This window comes from Pinus tabuliformis, chromosome 1_1, assembly GCF_031772625.1.
Source record: "Pinus tabuliformis cultivar Carrire ecotype Pingquan chromosome 1_1, CPIR1, whole genome shotgun sequence".
NCBI lineage: Eukaryota > Viridiplantae > Streptophyta > Pinopsida > Pinales > Pinaceae > Pinus > Pinus tabuliformis.
This window is the reverse complement of record NC_142297.1, coordinates 555,433,727-555,454,707: the sequence shown is the minus strand read 5'-3', so window position 1 is coordinate 555,454,707 and position 20,981 is coordinate 555,433,727.

Genomic DNA, 20,981 nt, shown 5'->3' with positions numbered 1-20,981 from the left:
AGAGGATGAAGAGTAACATCTGTTCAAGATGTAGAGGACCACAATTTACTTTAAGATGCAAAAGTTCCCCCTGAAGACATAGATGGCCAAGATGGAGATGATGAGGATTTATTGTTAGTGATGCATATGACCAAGACGAAGACCAGGACAAGTTTACTGAAGTGTCTGAAAGACATTAGCAACTACATGGGCATCAAAGACACAAAGATGATGAATTCATTGATTTTAATTTACCTGTAGTTGAAGGTGATGAAGACTATGAAAATGATGGTATTAATTTATTTTTGGATTTAGGGTTTATTAATGATGAGGTATATATGCCTTCAGATGTGGAGATTTCATGTGAGGATGACATTTTTTTATCACTATGTTTACTTTAAGATAGTTTTAAGGATTCACTACAATATAGATTTCCTTTACAAGTTAAGCATTGAGTTTTTAATTGTAATGAACATTAAGTAATTTGAATTTTTATGTTTTACTTGTGAGGATGACATTTTTTTCACCATGTTTACTTTGAGATAGTTGTAAGTATTCACTACAATACAATTTTCTTTACAAGTTAAGTATTGTGTTTTTAATTGTAATGAACGTAAAGTAATTTGAATATTTAAGGCTTTAATTGAAAGACATATATATTTGGTGTTACTGCTTCTATTTTCTTATCAATTTTTTTATCATGGTTTTCTTATTTTTATGTTATTATGTGTTTTTTTGAGAATGTGCCCATGTGTGTTATTAATTCTACTATGCGGGATTCAATGATGTTAACCACTTTTATAGAAATGTTAACAAATTCACAAGGGAAAGACGTTCCTATGATGATGCATGAGGTAAGATTGAATATTGTCTTTTATAGGTTCAAATATCTTATGTTCCTTATTATATTATGCTAATTTATGTTCGTGGAATTCAGACAATATCTATAGCCGTTCCAACCCCTATAACACCTTTTAATACATCTAAGGTAATGCTAGTGGTAGAACTTGATCAATATTTGTGTGCATTCAATTAACTTATTTCACTATATCTATTTACTCATATATGTTTTTTTTTCTAAGTGTGCATTTTGTTGGCATGCAGGATTCATTTATGCCCCTCAATACACCAAATCTTGGGATGCAGGGATCATTAATGCCCCCATATACATCCAATGTTATGCAAAATGTAAGATTCAACCATCTGTTTGCATGAGTTTGATTATGTTATTTGTTGAAAAATCTAGGGCATATATTTAATAAAGCTTTTTCACAACAACTACATGATTTATGAGGTTACCAAGAGCTACATTGTCCAATGATGATTGCTACCTATGTAGACTTTTACTTCAGCTATGAGCTCCTTCTCCAATTTGTATGCTTACCATGACACCTTCTTACTAAGATGCATTCAACCATGGAAAAGGTCTTTATTTTTTTAATTTTTCCTTGCTATTCATATATATTATGAATAGTGTCTAAGGGTTTGTATAGTTCCCTTCTTTGATCATGCCTTTCAATTGATGACCCCATACATTTTTTACTTCTTGTACCTGCAATACTATTTTAGCAAGTAACTGAAGCAATATATTATACCAAAACATGATGTGAAATTACTTTTCTAGGGTTTTATGTAATCAAGAGGTCGTTTTAGGGTTTCTTAAATTCAAATCTTAGATCATACTCTTTTCCCTTTATTTCATTCTAGAGTTTATCACATGCCCTAGAAATGAAATCATAGGGAACAAATATCTTAAGATTAGGATTCTAAATACTAGGGTTTTCTTAAAATATAAACCCATAAATTCAACCCTACTACATCTTATGATGGACCCTTAGAAAGGAAATCATTATACATACATCATGGACACCTATCTATAGTGCTTGTTATTTTGGTTTCCATGATTCTTTGCAATAGTATTGTACATGTCATTGATCATTTTCCATGTTCATGACCTTATTTTAATGAGTCTTCCGAGATATTGCCATTCTATAATGGGACTTGCTTCTTCATGTGTTCCATTAAGTTATAGTATGGTTGCTTATAGAACATTTCTACTTTGTCCTGGAGGGTCATTTGACTCTATTTGACTCAAACAAAAATCTTTTGTGAAATATGTAACATGCCCAAATGGGTCTTTATGTCAATGACTCAATGACCAATCCTAAGAGCTCACAATGGGAGGTTTATCTAGAATAAAATTCCTTGAGCATGAAACCCATGCCTCAAGCATAACAAAAATAATCTTATTTTTCCCTTTTTTACATAAATTATAGAAAATTGTGATTACATATGTCATTATCAAGACTGAACCTAGTTACATATTTCAACATTATTAATCTATTATTCCATCTTATTGTTTATATTTGTGCCTTGCATGATGTTTCTATGGTGACTTCAACAAGTATACAATCTGTCGGTATAGAGGGTCATGTTATGCCCTCTACACCTAGACTAGAACCCCATAACATGCCCTTTACATCAAATGTGGGTTCAATCAGAATTCTCCCACCAGTACCGGAAAAAGTTTGTTTGAGGAGTCTTATAGACTCACAAACAAGAATGATCAAGCTCCTACCAACTATTCCTAAAAATGTTCAAATCATACAAGAAATAATTGAACAAGTTTAGTTATGGGAAATGCCATTGTTGGAGAGTGTAGCTCCTAACTCAGATCAACAGGTAAAATAATTTTAGAAAAGGAAAAATAGTTTCATATTTTGGTAGGGTTCTTAACAATTCCACAATTTCATTGTAAATGCAGGAAGTGAGTGACAAAGTACCTATTGCACCTTTAAGGGCATCTACCTCAACCCACAAGACTACAACAATATCATCGGTGAAAACAAAAGGACTGCAAGAAGTTACAATATTGCTCACTTCAGAAGGAAATGTCTTGAAGGATGAAATGGGGTTGAGATTTTATCACTTTATTTTTCATCATGCAAAACAATTATTTGCCAATACCATCCAAATGGATTGGAGGAAGCAAGCTAATGCCAAAAAAAAGAACTATTTAAAGATGTTATTGTAGCATTTGGCAATCCTAGATTTGGTAAGGAACTTATTTCAGAGATTGCAAGTAAATACGCTCACTCAAGAAGGTCCAATTTAAGGTCAAAGTTGACGAAAAGCTTGATGCATCTACGTCCAGCTTGTATCATAGACTGTTGAAGCCCCGAAAATTGGGTCTACAACAAGGGGGATAACCACCCATTCTCGACCTTGAAAGCAGCTCCTTTTCTATTTGGGATAGTGGCTCCGACTGGGGGTAATGGGACCAGTTTCCCAATTTGTTTGTACATGATGCTAAGGGATGATGTTTTCCTTCCTAAAAGCTTCTAAAGAGAATGTTTTTAATCTAAATCTAATCTAACACATGCAATTTTATTCTAATGAACGAAAACATCTAATTCTAAAAAACTATCCTGGGATTAACTCTTCACTTATGCGATCTAAAATAGTTTCCAATAGAAATCAGTAATAAAGATTATTCAATTGCTACGAGAAAAGAATCAATTAAATGTAAATTGTTTCATATAACAAATTAGTCGAAACAATTATGATAAGCATATCGCATAATAAGTTATTCATACACTCAACATAAAAAGAATAGTTACCACCGTACAAAAGTGCAAAAAGGGTAACTGAACATTCAGGCCTTCATATATAAAAAGCTAAAAATAACATATCACTTGATGCACAAGCAGAAATCATTAAGAGATAAAAGTACCATTGATAATAAGTCCTACTCATGAGCTTCAGCAATATAGTTTTATCTTCTCATAATTCAATATCTACTAAGAGTACAGAAGTGCATTTCAGTAGCAGACATTAAACACAGATATAAATAAATCTCGTTCCACTCATTTATCAAAACCTCCTCAGCGAGGCAAAAGTGCATGTTCTGAAGAACTGTTTTTGACAAATTTTTGGAACCTTCTCTAAATACATGAGAGGGGTTTAAATACTACTAAATAAAGACTAAAAATAGTTACTACAAAAATATAAGAGGAGGTTTAAATGACCATCCTCATGTAAAGAAAAAATAAATTGAAATTAAACTGAAATTGTATCTAAAGATCAACTATGCATCTGTTCTCTTAAGTCCCAAGTATCTAGCATCGTCTTCAGGAGTGTCAGTTGGCCGACCTCTGATTTTAATTATTCTACAAAAACGGAATCAGCAAGCACTGGTGCTATCTTCTCGGTGGAATTTGTAAGGCACTTCAGAGTCATACATTGACTGTGTGGTTTCACCAAATATTTTCAATAAGTGTCCCATTTTAACTTACTTAACTTTTTGATTGACTCTACTTTTTCTTCAGCTTTCTTTCTCCAACTCGTTTGTAGTTGCTTCATTTTTGGGAGAAATCCTAGAGCGGTGTCTGATATTAGATTGGCTCTGTGCAGATTTTCATTGACATAGTCAATGATATTACTTGCTGTTGTCGCTACTTCTTCCGCTACCTGTTCTACTCTTTCGATCTCTGCATCCCATTTATTAAACAACATTTCTTTGTGGGATTCATTGATCTTGGGCAACCCTGCTTTCTTTCCTTCCTCTGATTCCTGCCAATTCAAATAGTCAGAAATGTTCTTATAAATTAAATCATAATCAAGTCGCAAATCTACGATTTGACTTGTGATATTGTCACTCATTTCGCAGTGAGAGTTCCATTGCGATATTCTTTCGCAAAGAGTTTCTTGCTGTTGCAAAGAGTTGATCATTTAGGACAAGGACTTCTGTGACAAATTCTGTGAATTTAGGGTCATCTTCATGCATTTCTAACGTGGCCTATAAATTCTGTTCTTTTTCGGCCAGACTGCTTTGATAACCCAGCTGCATTTGCTGGAAGTCCTGTTGTAACTTTACCAATTTTTCTTCTGATTCTCGGCTAATGCTAGCCTACTGTAACTGTTGCTGCAAAAATTGGATTTTATCCTCTCTACCTTTAAGAAATAGTTGAACTTCGGATGCTTTGTCAATAGTAGCAGAAGGATAATCTCTTGCGATTTGGGATAATCTAGTTAGGTTCTTTGTCAGATCAGTGGTAGGGTCTTACCAAAGGACATCCAGCGGCTCTGCTTTAGGTGAGAGCATGCTATCCAGTTTTCACTTCTTTCTCTATCTCTTGACCACAACTTTGTGCTGTGGACTGTAACACACATCTAAAGGAAGGATTTCCTCTATCTTTAGTATAATTTCAGATGACGGAGCTATGGGAATGTGCTTAGTTTCTGGAGCATTGACAACTATTTCAATCACCATTTATGTGGTTGTCTATGCTGGATTCTTTGGTGTCTCTATGTTTTTCTCCTCCGTGTTCATCAATTCATTAAATTTTTCCCATTATTTCTCCAGCTTCGTTCTTAATGGATTTGTTGGTTGGATGAGGGGAGCATGAATTTCCACCTGTTTTGGTGACAACACTTGCTGCTCAGGATTCTCCTTGGATTGGGCAGTATCCCTGACTGATCCTTCACTCTTGTTGTGATCGCTCTCTAACCATCTAGACCTTTCTAGTGATTCTCTTTCAGACTTAGATTTAGACTTGTCTTGCCCCGAGCTTCCACTCATGCTAATGCTAGGAGTGGGTTCCCTCATTGGTTCTACACGTAATTTGTCCAATGGGACATTTGCCAATCTTCGTTCTCTGTAGAGTTTAAACTCTTGGAGTTCTGTTGGGCCAAACTAGATTTGGGCCATGTGTAAGATGTCTCTAAGTGTGCTCTTCTGCTGAAAAACATCGTCGAAGAGATCATCTTCCTTAATGAACATCTTTATTTTAACTATTGTGGTAAAATTATTTATCACATAAAAGGGATCAAACTGTCTCCCTAGGAACTTAGGTAATCATAGACTCAACATGTTGTTTACTTCCCTAAAAGCATGACCTAGATCAAACAATGCAAAAGCTCCACAGACCACAGGGAATTGCAGCCAGATTACATTTTTCTTGTCCTTAAGTTCTCTGCTCATTCCTCCAACCCCACAGGTTTGGTAGGTTATTTCCTGGGCTATCAATTTTTCAAGAACATACAAGGGAAGTATATGAGGAGAGGTAATGCTTTCGAATACTCTGATATAAGTGAAAAATTCTTCTCCAAACCACCTTCTCACAGGGAGAATATCAATTTCGGCTTCAAGAGAAATCTTGGGGCATCTGTATTATACAACATCTTGTGAATGGGTAGCATAACTCCATGGCAAATCTTATAAAAATATGGGGTGAACATAGAATCCCATAGTTCCTTATCGTAGACTTGAATGGGTAAGGGATTCTATACCATCCATTTCCAACTCATGAGAGGAAATTTAGAAACAAAACAGATAGCATCCATGACATAGGCAGCTAGAAAGAAGGGAGGATAAATCCTTTGAGAAAAACTCCTTTTAGTCTAATAATTCCAAATAGCAGAGGCTAAGTTATCAAACAATATTTGGGCCGAGTCCATTATAGTGGCGTTGGTGGCTGCATCTAGTAGGGGTAGCCATTCAGATGAAAACTTATTGATATCAGGTTTTCCGAATAGCCTACATAACATTGCAATAGCAAAACAATACAGAGAAGAGAGGGAACCAATGTTGTACATACCATTTTTGTCCTTCTTTAACGACTCTTCCTTCACTGACCAGCTTTTGGTGCACTTTGCCAAATCTTTGTTCTCCTTGCCGAATTTCTCCACGAACTGTTTGTTATGGCTAGCCTGCAGCTCTGGAAAATGATATATGCATCTTAAATTTTGTGGGGTAAATGACCTTATAACTTCCTGGTTCTGTGTCTTGAATTGCCTATCCATTATCTCAGCACGGTCTATCACCCATTTGACCATATCTGTATAGGGAAGTATATTTGGCCTTGCTGTGATATGGTGCAGGAATGAGCATGCAAGCTTTGTAAGTGATGCTTCAGATGACCCGCGTCCATCTGCCATAGTTGTAACCTCCATGACTCTCAGGTTTTCTTCCTCTAGCAGTCTATACATGCCTTCCCAAGTAGATATCCCTGCTTCTTTGGTATAGGTAGTGTCCATGAATAATGGAGTCATCTCTGATTTTTCAGATACTGGAGCTTTTCCTTTTTCCCCCATCACATTTTGCGCACTGCTCTATGTATTGTTCTGTGTACCGCTCCTGTAAGTTCACAAGTAGAGAACTAAGACACAATAAGAAAGATAATGAATGATGGTAAATAATAAGGTGACAAGAAAGCTCTTAATTTTAAAATCACATCAAATATATCACCTTGCGTGAAATAACCCTTTTGCTCAGATCTAAATCATTTCTCATAAATAACCCTCAATAGACCACTAAGTTGACATTAATGCCCATAATTCAGTATTAGATGACGAGAAATATTTCATCAAACTATGAGCCCTTTTGATCTGTGATAAAGTGATTTTGTGATTTGCTTCGCAAAATCGCAGATCGCAATATTGCTAATCCTTTTTTGTTAACAATCATTTGCTTCATTATGTGACTACGAGATGCGATTTGCGAGATGCTTTATCACATTTCGCAATATCAAGACATTTTATCTTAGGTGGCGCTACGATATATGGGATCTGCGATATGTGATAAATTTGTGTGGCTCGCGATCTTACGTCATTGCGTTTTCGTAATTCCGACAGTTTCTTTATATATGATGCACTCCATTACCCTTTTGCAATGCGATGTTCATCATTAAGAGAATGATTTTATCTAAGACATTTCATAATACTTAAGACTTTGTGTTTGTGGATGTTTTTCCTAGCTTTTATAGTAATGTTGCAATTCTTTATAGGGAAGCCTTAATACTTAAACTTAAATGCGCACAATGCGAGGAAAGATAAGAATATTAATTTTATGATAGTGTGTTTTATTAAAAGGGAATTCTAAGTGATAGTTTTTTATTTTTAGAAGGGTCCCCATTTATTAGTGTTATTACTAATACTAAATAAAAAAGGGGGGTTGTTGCTGGCCACAACAATTGGCAATTCACTAGAAAGAACCAGTTATCTCTGATTATCTTTTGAATTTTCTAAAACATCAAAAAAAGAAAAGCTTTCTGGAAAATCAAACTTTATTACAGAAATATAAAGTGCATAATTACTCTTTGAAACCTATAATTCCCTAAGTGGGGAGGAAGTCATTGGTTCCTTAAGAATAGCTCTTGACGACAATTATTGAGTTTTTGAAGATAACTTTTCTATAGCGAACCTTCATTTTCTTATTGATGCTTTTTATGACCGATATAAAACAAATTCCCACTAAAGGTTGTTTTTAATCAAGATTTGTAAGGTTGAAACTAGTAAAATTTTTAGGCTTGTAACACTTGACTATATTTTTCAATAATAACAATTAATTTTCTAAATCAGTTCCATTTATACAAGCAAAAAAAAAATGAAATTTACAAGAGACACTAATCTTTTTCGTGAAATCCAAAAGTAACCATTTACAACTTGTTTTAGTATCAAAATAAAGCTATAAATAATAATTTACAAAAATAGAAGAGGTCATATTCTATGGAAAGTATTTTTTAAGGATCTGCCCATTAACAGGTAAAGATTCTCTTTTCCCTACAACATCTTGCAACATGAAAGTCAATGGACCTATGATTTCAACAATTTGGAATGGTCCGAGCCACATCCATTGGAATTTAGAATGTTTTCCTTTTTCTTCGTGAGCCTTATCCCATTTCAATACTAAATCTCCAATTTGAAAATCCTTCCTAGATGCCATGTTTGAATCGAAAGAAGCCTTTACTAATTCTTGATGATGTGCATGGATATATTTGGCCTATTCTTGTTGCTCTTCTAGCTTAAGGATCTACAATTGTCTTAGTTGCAAACATGAAGAAGGCGTTTCTTCAATAATTTGAACTAAGGCTAAAGAAGGAATTGCTAGATGAGTTGGGAGAACTACTTCTTTCCCATAAACTAAATTAAAGGGAGAAGTTCCAATGGAAGCCTTTTGAGTTATTCTATCTACCCAAAGAGAATACATCAAATATTTGTGCCAATTTCTATGATTCTGATCATAGTTCGCTTAATGATTCTGATTAGGTTTTTATTTGTTGATTCAACCAACCCATTCCCTTGTGGGTAATAATTGGTAGAATACTTAAGTTTAAAACCTCTTTTAAGTGCAAAGTCAGTCATAGCATTTCCAGAAAAATATGAAGCATTATCAAACATTAAAGCAAAAGGTAAGCCAAACCTAGTAATTATGAATTGATCTATGAAATCGATGATATGTTTAGCATTAGCTATCTTGAGAGGAACTGCTTCTACCCATTTAGTAAAATAATCTATATCTGTAAGGATGTACCTATGCTATTTAGAAGAGTGAGGAACGATCTCACCTATTATATCCAATCCCCATTGCTCAAATGGTTGGTCAATATTAACTGGTTACAATGGCAATGATGGTTTCTTTTGTTTTCCAACAATAGTTTGAAAAAATTGACATTTCCTTACATAGCTATGTGCATCTTTAAATAAAGTAGGCCAATATTATCATTCACGCAAAATTTTGTGCACTGTTGCATCTCTTGCGTAATGTCCACCTGCTGGTCCATCATGGAGTTCCTGCAACACTTTTTTAGCTTTAGATTTATCAAGACATTGAAGAGGAACATAATCAAAGTTCATCTTAAAAAGTACATCGTTTACAAGTTGATATTGCTTAGCTTTCAATCTTAGGGCTCTTTTCCTTGTACGATTCAAATTTGAAGGAGCATATCCATTTTTTAAATAAAACATGATATCAACATATCTCGCTTCAATATTGTTTAGGCTTACCTCATACATTTGTACCTCTTGATTGGGAGATGGTATTTCTGATATAAGCGATGCTCTAGCCAACATTCTGCAAAAGCCTTAACCTTTAACAATATTTGCTGGCTTGATCTCAATGTCATATTCTTGTAGGGCAGTGACCCAATTTGCTCTCTTTTCACCCACGTCTTTCTGTACCAAGAGATTTCTTACTGCTGGAAATGGCACTATTATCTTTGTATGGGTCTTAAGAAGAAAGGGTCTAAAGTGTTTGATTGCTTTGAAAATAGCATAAGTTTGTTTCTCAATGTTAGAATAATTTAATTCAGCCCCTTGCAAATTTGAATTAAAGAAGGAAATTGGGTATTGTAGCATATGACTTCTCAGAGGGAAATGTATACAAAAAGAAAGGATCAGAAAAATTTGGAGTCACTAGGGATGGGGCATTAACAATCGCTTGCTTAATCAGATTAAACGCTTTATATTCTGCCTGATCCCATTTAAAGAGTGAATTTTTCTTGATCATTGCTTGTAATGGTGACACAATTCTTAAGAAGTCTGGGACAAATCTTTTAACAAAATTAATTTGACTAAGGAAGGATTGCATTGCTTTCTTCTTATGTGGTAAGGATATTTTAGAAATTTCCTTAATCCTATATACATAAATATGGATTCCAAATTTAGACACTATAAATCCAAGAAGTTTTCCTTCACTTAATACAAAAAAGGGCTTTTTGGGATTAAGTGAAATCCCATACCTTTGACAACGTTGAAAGATCTACTTTAAATCTCTGAGGTGAATACTACGTTTTTTAGAATATATTGTTATTTGATATAAGTAAATAACCACTAATTTTTTTACTAATCCGTTAAATGCAATATCCATGGCTCTTTGAAATGTGGTGCCAGCATTAATCAGCCCAAAAGGCATCTTTTGATATGCATATGTACCCCATTTGGTTCTGAATGTGGTTTTTAGTTTATCATCCAGATGGACTAAGGCTTGGTTGTAGCCGGAGAAACCATCTAAAAAGGACATCAATTCTGATCCCGCAACTACTTGTAATATTTGTTCCATAAGAGGCATGGGAAAATTATCCTTTTGGCAAGCTTTGTTAAGATTTCGAAAGTCAATACAAATTCGAATGTCTCCATTTTTCTTTCTAACTGGAACCAGATTGGAAACCCATCTAGAATGCCGAACGTGAAAAATAATTTTGGCTTTCAACAAATTTATTGGGCTCAGACATAATCTAACTTTCCAGATTAGGATGGATCTTTCTCAGCTTTTGCTGGACTGGTCTTTCATCAGCTATCATCGGGATAGTATGCTGAATGATTGAAATGTCGTAAGTCTTAAGGTCATCGTAATTCTAGGCAAAAACATTTTTATACTGCTTCAGGAGTCGAACAATGGCTAATTTTTCTTCTGGGGCTAGAACAAGAGCTAAGTTGATATTCTGCATCTTAGTATCCATTCCTAGATTTACTAATTCATATTTCAGAGTTGAACTTTGAAGTTTTGAATTGGTAGACCTTTTAAATCCATCTTTTAAATCGTATAGGTCTTCTAACTTGACTACAGATTTTGGTATGGCATTATCGGTGCTCTCTTGTTGTAACTTCTTATCATGTTGGTCCTCATCAATTATCTAATTACTGTAAGATCCTTCTGAAGTCAGGAAACTTACAATATTAGGGTCATCATTAAAAATTCTCCAATTGGTAACATTATTAGGGATTGAGGGACTAAAGATCAATTTGATTGAGAATCTGTCTGGGCTATAGTCTTCTAAGGGAATGAGCTTGGAGGCTACATTAACCAGGAGGTTAGCACTAGCATTTTGGAGTCTGGGGATGGATGAAATATTGAATGCTATAAAATGTGCAGTCAGATCTTGTACTAAAGATTGATAATTCTTTAAATGACCTGATAGGCAATGTATAGTATTTCGTACTTGATTAGTAACAATCTCAGAATCTCCAAAGACTTGTAGATACTTGATGTCCAATCTGATTGCTTTGTATAGCCCTTGCACTAAAGCTTCTTATTCTACAGTGTTGTTTGTGCAATTGAACTCGAGTCTACAGGTTAGCATGGTTTTATTCCCTTCTGGACTAACTAATACACATCCTGCTCCTGCTCCATCGTTAGACTTAGAACTGTCAAAAAATAATTTCCAAAACAAATAGTTATTTACAAGACTATCTACAAAATTAATACATTTAGAACTGCCTATTTGAGAAAAGTTTTCTACTTGAGACAAAACAGAATGTTCTAAATAAGGCGAAGTATGAGCATTAAAATTTCCTAAGAAAGAGTCAACAGAATAGTTCCCAATTATATTGTTTCTGTATGCTATAGGTTCATTTTCTCCTTCCAGTTCCATCACTATGTATTTTTGGTGTCTTTCTCGCTCAACCTTTATCTGATTTAGTTTACCATTTTAAGGGAGCCACATATGTGACCAATCGGTAGCAAAGTATCCATGAAGCTTTTTAGACCAATCCCTGCTAAGAATTAAACCATAAAATTCAGGAATGTTTGCAACTAAAATATCAATGACTTGACATACTTTTGGATTTGATGAGAGCCTTATGGTCACTTGATTTAGTTCACCAATTACTTCAACTTGCAACCAGTCCAGCTGAACTATGCATACTGCAGATTTTTGAGGTTGGAAGTTTAACTTTGCATAAATTGTTTTAGGCAAAATATTAGATGAAGCACCTAAATCTACCAAACAATTATGCAAATTTTTATTGAAAATTTCGAAAGTAAGGAGGAATTGAGGAGCATGGGATTTTGACCTACCTCCAATTAAAGCAATATCATTTGGGTCAAATTTATTTGCCATACTAGTTTGAGGTCTTCCCATTTCATGAGAATCTTGCGAGATTATAGTGACAGGAAGAGGTGCAACGGGTACTACATGCATCTCTTTCAAAAGTAGTTTCTGTTGATGCTTTAATTTACTCAGTTCATGAAAAGTAATGTTGGCCCTAGTCTTCTTCATGTCTTCAACAATATTATACTCCATCTCATTAGAAACGATCAGTGTTTTAGATGGATTTGATGACTCAGATTGGACTGGGTTTGTTTGACTCGCTTTTGGTGATGATTTCTTACCCGCAACTTTATCCTTGGAAACCGAGCTTGTGTTCTTCTGTTTAGAACTGGGCTATGGAGGATTGACTTGATTTCTACTTCTGGTACTGACTAGTGATGTCCCTTGATCCTCTTCATCTGAAAGAATGAAGTCCCACATTCCCTCTAGTTCTACAACCTCATCTTCATCAATAGGTTCTTCATTGGAAACTTCTTCTTCTTCTCCTTCAGATTCTACATTTGTTATAGCATTGGGAGGCTTTGGGTCAGTTGAAGGGTTTCTCCTAAAAGGCTTGTAGGGTTTCTTAGAAGAAGTCTCTGCTACTTATTTTTTAATGTCAACCGTTTTGTTAGACCTGATTTTTAAAACTTTCTATAATCCTTCCAAATCAAATGGGTCCTTTAATTGCTTTTTCCTAGGATCATCTCTAAAGGCAACCTTCTTTGATTTTCTTTCATCAGTAGCGTTTTTCTTTTCTAAAGCTAAGATACGCTTTTCTACCGCTATCGCTTCCTTCATGTTTTCAACAAATGTTGGCTTGGCAGCCCTATCAACAAAGATTGTTATATTTGATGGTAAAGCATATATGTACCATTCACTTTGAATTTCTTCGCTAGGCTTAAAAGTGGTAGGGATTTTGTTCAAGAGTTTGTTGAAACGCGAATTGAAATCTTTGATAGGTTCTCTCGATTCAGTCTTAATATTTGATAGATCATTGATCAATGTTGCCATAGACCTATCATCACCGAAGTTTTTCAAGAATTACTCTTCGAAAATGTTCCAACTAGTAATGGATCCTAATGGTAATGAAAAATACCACGACCCAGTCGCTCCTTGTAAAGTATATGGAAAAAGTCTAACAACAGCATCTTCGTTTGTAACTCCATTTAAATTTATTGATAACATAAAGTTATTTATGTGTTCTTCTGCTAGCATGCCTATTTCAGGATTAAACTTAGGTAGCCATTTCTCAGGATGGGCCGGTAATTGACTCAAGGGCACAAGCATTGAGACTGCCCCTGGATTGTTCCATGGGTTTTGAGCCATTGTTGAACTACTAACTGAGGAAGGCGTAGATGAAGTTCCTTGTGGTTGGGACGAAGATGTTGAAGTTCCAGTACTCTGTTGAACAATGATATGAAGTGGAGGAGTGGATGGTTGAATTTGCAATGGAGAAGATGAAATGGATGATGATGATGAAAGAGTCTCACTATCAGATCCTTGAGGTGTCTTCCTTACTCTTTTCCTTTTAAGCAGAGGTAATTTGGTTGGTTCAATACCAAGATTTTCACTCTGTAATTTGGTAAGAGGATGAGAAGGAATATATTGTGAAGTCACACTGCCTTGAGATAATTCAGATTTCTATGGTGATATGGAAAATCCTTGAAGTTTATGGATCAAAGACTGAACTTTAGGGGGTTCGATAGTAGATTTATCTGAAATGTTCGGGTTTGCAGTAGTGGTTGTTATTTTCTCAACTTCTCGCTTAAGGTTTAAAGACTCAGAATGCGATGGAGAAGTCAAGGGAGATGTTGAGGGCGATTTACTTTTAGAATGGGTTTTGGATTTAGACTTACTAGCCATTCACAGTTCTGGCCCTCTTTCTAGCACCAAATATGTTGAAGCCCCGAAAATCGGGTCTACAACAAGGGGGATAACCACCTGGTATGGACATTGAAAGCAGCTCCTTTTCTGTTTGGGACAGTGGCTCCGACTGGGGATAATGGGACTAGTTTCCCAATTTGTTTGTAGATGATGCTAAGGGATGTCGTTTTCCTTCCTAAAAGTTTCTAAAGAGAATGCTTTTAATCTAAATCTAATCTAACACATGAAATTTTATTCTAATGAACGAAAATATCTAATCCTAAAAAACTATCCCGGGATTAACTCTTCACTTATGCAATCTAAAATAGTTTCCAACAGTAATCGGTAATAAAGATTATTCAATTGCTACGAGAAAAGAATCCATTAAAATTCAATTGTTTCATATAAAAAATTAGCCGAAACAATTATGATAAGCATATCGCATAATAAGTTATTCATACACTCAGCATAAAAGGAATAGTTACCACCGTACAAAAGTGAAAAAATGATAACTGAACATTTAGGCCTTCTTATATAAACAGTTGAAAATAACATATCACTTGATGCATAAGCAGAAATCATTAAGAGATAAAAGTACCATTGATAATAAGTCCTCCTCATGAACTTCAGCAATATAGATTTATCTTCTCATAATTCAATATCTACTAAGAGAACAAAAGTGCATTTCAGTAGCAGACATTAAACACAGATATAAATAAATCTCGTTCTTTTCATTTATCAAAACCTCCTCAGCGGGGCAAAAGTGCATGTTCTGAACAACTGTTTTTGATAAATTTCTAGACTCTTCTCTAAATACATAAGAGGGGTTTAAATATTACTAACTAAAGACTAAAAATAGTTATTACAAAAATATAGGAGGAGGTTTAATTGACCATCCTCATCTAAAGAAAAAATAAATTGAAATTAAACTGAAACTGTATCTAAAGATCAACTATGCATTTGTTCTCTTAAGTTGCAAGTATCCAGCGACGGCTTCAGGAGTGTCAGTTGGCCGACCTCTTATTTTAATTGTCCTACGGAAATGGAATCAGCAAGCGCTGGTGCTATCCTCTAGGCGGAATTTGTAAGACACTTCAGAGTCATACACTGACTGTGTGGTTTCACCAAATATTGCCGGTAAGTGTCCCATTTTAACTTAGTTAACTTTTTTATTGACTCTGCCTTTTATTCAGCTTTCTGTCTCCAAGTCGTTTGTAGTTGCTACATTTTTGGGAGAAATCCTGGAGCGGTTTCCAATATTAGGTTGGCTCTGTGCAGATTTTCGTTAACATAGTCAATGATATTGCTTGCTAATGTGGCTACTTCTTCCGCTACCTGTTCTGCTTTTTTGATCTATGCATCCCATTTATTAAAAAACATTTCTTTGTGGGATTCATTGATCTTGGGAAACCCTGCTTTCTTGCCTTCCTCTGATTCCTGCCAATTCAAATAGTCAGAAACTTTCTTATAAATTAAATCATAATCAAGTCGCAAATATATGACTTGACTTGTGATATTGTCACTCATTTCACAGTGAGAGTTCCATTGTGATATTCTTTGGCAAAGCGTTTCCTGCTGTTGCAAGAGTTGATCATTCAGGGCAAGGGCTTCTGTGACAAATTTTGTGACTTTAGGGTCATCTTTGTGCATTTCTAACATGGCCTGTAAATTCTGTTCTTTTTTGGTCGGACTTCTTTGATAACCCAACTGCATTTATTGGAAGTCCTGTTGTAACTTTACTAATTTTTCTTCTGCTCCCTGGCTAACGTTGACTTGCTGTAACTGTTGCTGGAAAAATAGGATTTTATCCTCTTTATCTTTAAGCAATAGTTGAACTTCGGATGCTTTGTCAATAGTAACAGAAGCATAAGCTCCTGCGATTTGGGATAATCTAGTCAGGTTCTCTGTCGAATCAGTGGTAGGGTCTTGCCAAAGGACATCCAGTGGATCTGCTTTAGGTGAGAGCATGTTGTCTAGTTTTCACTTCTTTCTCTGTCTCCTAACCAGAACCTTGTGCTACGGAGTGTAAAACACATCTAGAGGAGGGATTTCATCTATCTTTAGTATAATTTCAGATGATGGAGCTATGGGAATGTGCTCAGTTTCTGGAGCATTGACAACTGTTTCAATCACCATTTATGTGGTTGTCTGTGCTGCATTCTTTGGTGTCCCTACACTTTTCTCTTCCGTGTTGATCAATTCATTAAAGTTTTCCCATTCTTTCTCCAGCTCTGTTCTTAATGGCTTTGTTGGCTAGATGAGGGGAGTGGGAATTTCCACCTGTTTTGGCGACAACACTTGCTGCTCAAGATTCTCCTTGGATTGGGCAGTATCCCTGACTGATCCTTCACTCTTGTTGTGATCACTCTCTGACTGTCTAGACCTTTTTGGTGATTCTCTTTCAGACTTAGATTTAGACTTGTCTTGCCTCGAGCTTCCACTCATGCTAATGCTGGGAATGGGTTCCCTCATTGGTTCTACACGCAATTTGTCCAATGGAACATTTGCCAATCTTCGTTCTCTGTAGAGTTTAAACTCTTGGAGTTCTGTTGGGCCAAACTAGATTTGGGCCATGTGTAAGATGTCTCTGAGTGTGCTCTTCTGCTGGAAAATGTCATCGAAGAGATCATCTTCCTTAGTGAACACCTTTATTTTAACTGTTGTGGTAAAATTCTTTATCACATCAAAGGGATCAAACTGTCTCCCTGGGAACTTAGGCAATCGTAGACTCAACATGTTGTCTACTTCCCTGAAAGTGTGACCTAGATCAAACAATGCAAAAGCTCCACAGATCATAGGGAATTACAGCTAGATTTCCTTTTTCTTGTCCTTAATTTTTTTGCTCATTCCTCCAACCCCACAGGTTTGGTAGGTTATTTCCCGGGCCATCAATTTGTCAGGAACCTACAAGGGAAGTATATGAGGAGAGGCAATGCTTCCAAATACTCTGATATAAGTGAAAAATTCTTCTCTGAACCATCTTCCCATAGGGAGAATATCAATTTCGGCTTCAAGAGAAAATCTTGGGGCATCTGTATTATACAACATCTTGTGAATGGGTAGCATAACTCCATGGCAGATTTTATAAAAATATGGGGTGAACTTAGAATCTCATAGTTCCTTATGGTAGACTTGAATGGGTAAGGGATTCTGTACCATCCATTTCCAACCCATGAGAGGAAATTTAGAAACAAAATAGATAGCATCCATGACATAGGTAGCTAGAAAGAAGGGAGGATAAATCCTCTGAGAAAAACTCCTTTTAGTCCGATAATTCCAAATAGCAAAGGCTAAGTTATCAGACAATATCTGGGCCAAGTCCATTATAGTGGCGTTGGTGGCTGCATCCAGTAGGTGTAGCCATTCAGATGAAAAATTATTGATATCAGGTTTTCCGAATAGCCTACATAACATTGCAGCAGTGAAACAATACGAAGAAGAGAGGGAAGTAGTGTTGTACATACCATTTTTGTCCTTTTTTAATGGCTCTTCCTTCACTGACCAACTTTTGGTGTATTCTGCGAAATCTTCATTCTCCTTGGCGAATTTCTCCATGAACTATTTGTTATGGCTAGCCTGCGGCTTTGGAAAATGATACATGCGTCTTAAATTCTGTGGGGTAAATGACCCTATAACTTCTTGGTTCCACGTCTTTAATTGCCTATCCATTATCTCAGCATGGTCTATCACCCATTTGACCATATTTGTATGGGGAAGTATTTTTGGCCTTGTTGCGATACGGTGCAGGAATGAGCATGCAAGCTCTGTAAGTGATGCTTCAGATAACTCGCGTCCATCTGTCGTAGCTATAACCTCCATGACTCCCAGGTTTTCTTCCTCCAGCAGTCTATACATGCCTTCCAAAGTAGATATCCCTACTTCTTTGGTACGGGTGGTGTCCGTGAATAATGGAGTCATCTCTAATTTTTCAGATACCGGAGCTTTTCCTTTCTTCCCTGTCACATTCTGTGCACTGCTCTGTGTATTGTTCTGTGTACCACTCCTGTAAGTTCACAAGTAGAGAACTAAGACACAATAAGAAAGATAACGAATGATGGTAAATAATAAGGTGATGAGAAAGCTCTTAATTTTAAAATCACATCAAATATATCACCTTGCGTGAAATAACCCTTTTGCTCAGATCTAAATCATTTCTCATAAATAACCATCAATAAACCACTAAGTTGACATTAATGCCCATAACTCAATATCAGATGACGAGAAATATTTCATCGAACTGTGAGCCCTTTTGATCTGCGATAAAGTGATTTTGTGATTTGCTTCGCAATATCACAGATTGCAATATCGCTAATCCTTTTTCATTAACAATCATTTGCTTCATTATGCAACTGCAAGATGTGATTTGTGAGATGCTTTATCACATTTCACAATATCGAGACGTTTTATCTTAGGTGGCGCTGCGATATATGGGATCTGCGATATGTGATGAATCTGTGTGGCTTGCGATCTCGCATCATCGCGTTTTCGCAATTCCGACAGTTTCTTTATATATGATGCCCTCTGTTACCCTTTTGCGATGCGATGTTCATCATTAAGAGAACGATTTTATTTGAGACTTTTCATAATACTTAAGACTTTTCGCTTGTGGATGTTTTTCCTAGCCTTTATGGTAACGTTGCAATTCTTTATAGGGGAGTCTTAATACTTAAATTTAAATGCACAGAAAGCAAGGAAAGATAAGAATATTAAGTTTATGATAGTGTGTTTTATTAAAAGGGAATTCTAAGTGCTAGTTTTTTATTTTTAGAAGGGTCCCCATTTACTTAGTGTTATTACTAATACTAAATAAAAAAAGGGGGTTGTTGCTGGCCACAACACAGACCAAGTAACATGCGATGAACTTATGAAAGATGCCAAGTTTAAGAGGAAAGTCAACAAAAATCCAAACTATAGGTCATTTGCACAAGGAGGAGCTAAGAGATGCCTCCGAGATACAACAAAAGCAACTTAAGCTACGGTGTCAAAAATTCGATCTCATAAATTAGGCTCTAGTAGATATTATAGTATTTGTGGTGGCATGGTAAGTGATATTTCCATCTATTATATTTTCTATTTTAGGAAAAATAACCATGGTCACGTTGAGTTAATTGTATCTTATTAGTTATTTTACCTTATAAATATGATTATCTTTGTCAATGAAAGTTCACCAGTTTCAAAAGAAAGATTTAGAGGAAGACTTAAAATAAGCTTTGTTACATGGTTCCCAAGGTCTTTGACAACACATGATAGATTGAGGGGAAAAAATAATTACTGGTTATGAATCCAAGGTTAGTTGTTTATAATATTTTTTGAATAACGCAATAAATCAATTGGAAATATAATGTTATTCTAACAAGTTAAAGTGTGTTGTGCATAGGAATCATGTGAAACATCTAGGAGTGAGCATGGGGAGGAGATACAAGCACCTGATGATTCATTTGTTGTACACAATCATTCAATTGTCATGCCTGAACCTTGGCAAGAAACCATTGTTGAATTTCAATGAATGGGAGACATAAATAATGAGGAGGGTGTTCAAGGTGATGAGGTTTCCACACCCAGAATTAATGTAGCGCCTTGCAAAAAGAGGACAAAATGGATTGATATCTGTTAAATTTTAATAACTTGAATGTGCATCACTCTAGCTTATAAGGAGTGCACTAGGTTGTGAGGGTCCAAACATAAACAAATTTTGTGTGCAACAAAACAAATTTTGAAGATACTTTGTATTTTGAACTTTGTGGAACAAAACAAATTTTGAAGGTACTTTGTTTTCATGCAGCACTATTTTTATGTGAGTGTCACAAAAAAACAATGCCTTGACTCTACCTGATGAATTGAATATATTGTGACTTTGGGATAGCAATAGCTTCCTTCAATGGAACTCCTACAACAATCTTCTGGACTATACAACTTTGTACACTTATGATAGTTCATAATTGAATATTTTTTTTGCCAAGAATTATATTTTAGATCAGACCTGTTTTGAATTTAATTCTTGCTTTTATGTTTGTGTTTCCAAGAGGGAGCCAAACCATCATGTTACAGAGGGATTCTAATTAATTTCTTAATGTTTCTATTTCCAAGAGATAGCCCAACTATCATTTTAGGGAGAGATTCATTTTGTTTATTATTTCCTTTTTTCACTGCTTCTACAACCTTCATTATCATTATTACTTATTAATGTGATTTTTGAGTTTCACTACTACAAGACAAAAATACACAGGCATGCCCTTTTTTCTGAAGCCTCTGCATATGTGGCATTCATGGGGTCAATCAGTACACCTCATCAAGACCTTATATTTTCAGGTAACACACTATTTGTTATTTATTTTCTTTCTTTTTTGTAGTTGTTTCTTGGTTGTTTTCAGTAGTATTCATTCACTTACATGCTTTATATATCCTTGGCTATAATTTGTATCTCCTTCTCTCGCTACTAGGGTTTTCTCTAGTTTTTTTTTTTTTTTTTTTAGAGTTCAATGGATCCACCGATCTTCTATCCCTTTGGGAAATTTTTTCATTCTTGATATCCTTTGGTTCATACAG